Raw genomic sequence first — 2,546 nt, 5'->3', positions numbered from 1 at the left:
AGAAGAAGAGTAATGAAATGAGATCCAAGAGGAAAAGGACAAGCAAAGATTATCTAGACAGAGATTCCTTTAAGTATCTGCACTCAAGTATTGGGATTAAGTATTATAAAATCATGGATATATCTTTTATCTCCTCACTAAGCCGTTGAGAGAGCAATTGCCAGAGGTAAGAGTCCACTTCTCTAGCCTTTGGTATCTCCACAGTAAATTGTTGACCTGTCTTCCTGATGATTCTTTAAAAGGGAAAGGTATCCGTTATGGACAGATAAATGTAACATTTTTCAGGTAGCAATCTTTTTCCAAAAATAATTGGACACTGCAGCATTGCTGCAGAACATGGATTGGTATGAGAACAGACTACTTGCAAGCACATCTACTCACAATTTATGCTGGTCCCAGACTTGAGGACAAGATGAGGGAATGTGGGAAGTACTGTTTCCAAGCTGTTAATTCATTGTCAATGAGCAATTGCAACAACTATTTGCCTGTCAGACTTCCACATGAATAAAGCATGACTGGGAGACACTCCTGATCCCCTTGGTTCTCTCTCTGTGGAGTATGAGAGCCCTGTTCTTGAGTGCTAATACAGTTTTTCCAGACAGCCAGTCCACAAGTGGGGGTTCAGAAGTCAGAAAAGCCTTTAGCAGAGGCACAAAATGATTTAAGACAAGAGCAACCAGCCATTTACTGGCCAAAGGGAAAAACAATGTTGAGGAAAGAAATGCAGAAAGAGGAAAAAGGGAAGAGGAGGGGAGCACTGAAGAAAAAAGTCAGTCAGTCACAAATTTTCACATGACTAAAGCGAATAGCTGGAGGTCCAAGCTTCCGGGATCTATTGAGATCTTTGCTAAAGACTGACCTAGCCTCTCTCCCCTTGTATCTGTGCAGGTTGCAGGGTAGAATTCCCGTTATACCACTTACCTGTATTACAGGCATGCCTAAGGGCTTTAAATAGTTGGAAGGTAAATATCTGATGTGTGCTAAATTTTCTCGTTATTAGAGGAGATTAGGCACTGCAGACAAAACTCATCTTCCTCCTTCAGACTGTGCCCCTGTGTTCTGCAGTTGTGCCAAACTCACCAAAAGAACATGGACCATCATTTCAACTGACCTATAGCAGCTTTGTGGTTAAAGTACTCCAGAGCTATTTCTAATCTTTCTGCCACTAACTTTGTCTTAGCTCCTGATTAATAGAATGGAAATGTTCCTAACAGGCACATTATGGTCAGCCCAGTTATGATGTGTTCACACAGTCCATGTAGTGCTGTACTTGGGGAAAAAAAACCAAACCATACATTCTGACCTAAACAATGTGTTTGTGAGGCAGAAAACACAGATTATCAATCTCCTGCTACTGTCCAGCACCTACATTCCCCATTACTGACACAGATGATATCTCTATCTAAAATTTCATGAGAGTGCGTTAGAAAAAACCTGGACAAGACTAACACATACCAGAGACTGAAGTAATATGCACAGTTATCTTGATGGAAAAGAAAAAATAAACACAATTATCTGAATAAAACCAGAACTTGCAATACTTAGATAGGAAGCATACCAATTTTGATTTGAATGAGTTACCAATTCAGAGCTCGTATATCTACTTAAGCTGTCAAAACATTACATGCTATGGAATATATTATATATATTAGATGGGTCAGATCTAGGCCACTTCCTTCCCACATACAAAATTGGAGGTGGTTAAGTAGGGCACAGATTTTAAGCTTGTTCATGGCCTCCCATAATCCTACTCTCAAGAAGTCCTGTAGTTGGAGCCAAAAGGCAAACAGAAGGAGTCAGAAGGAATAATTTATATTTTTTGTTATTACCACCTATCAGCCCGAAGGTCTCAATGCTTTCCTTTGACAGAAGTCCTTAAACAGCCAGGCATGATATGGAGCAGATGACTTAACCATATGACCACATCTCACACTCTCCAGAAGTTGCCTGAGATTCTCACGTGCTTACTCCGTGTTGCTGCAGTCTCTACCACTCTGTCACCCCAGACACCAGAATTATTAGGTTGACTTGATCTACTGCTCTGTAATCTGCAGACCAGCTGGCTCTTGTACATGAGGCTGTGGAAAAGGGAGGAGATAGGATTCTGTGAAGCAGATGCAAATTACGTCTCAGCAGGGCTCGGTGTTGAAAATAAGAATATAGAAATACTCTACTGTGCTGGACCAGTATTCTGCCTCCACAAGTGGCCAGGAAATGCTCTTCAGGGAGAGCATGCACTCTTGACTACTAGCTCCTTAGTAGTCCTCCTGTGTCCAGTCACTGATTAAGGAATTCCTGTTTATTTTCTTTAATATAGTATTTGACTGGTTTTCTAGGAGTTTCTAATTCTTTTTAACCTCTGCGGAAACTATCTGCTTCCAAAATCCATGGCAACAAATTTCTGAACTTGACTGCCTGCTGTGTGAAAAGATATATACCTTTACCTGTGACACCTACTTTTATTACTGAAGGACTTGCTGAGTTAGCTCTGTATTCACTTCATTGAGTGCCTTCACATATGTCACTGAGCATTCACCACTCGGAAC

The sequence above is a fragment of the Nestor notabilis genome, unplaced genomic scaffold, assembly GCF_000696875.1.
Source record: "Nestor notabilis isolate BGI_N333 unplaced genomic scaffold, ASM69687v1 scaffold29455, whole genome shotgun sequence".
Classification (NCBI taxonomy): Eukaryota; Metazoa; Chordata; class Aves; order Psittaciformes; family Psittacidae; genus Nestor; species Nestor notabilis.
This window is presented reverse-complemented; position numbering follows the sequence as displayed.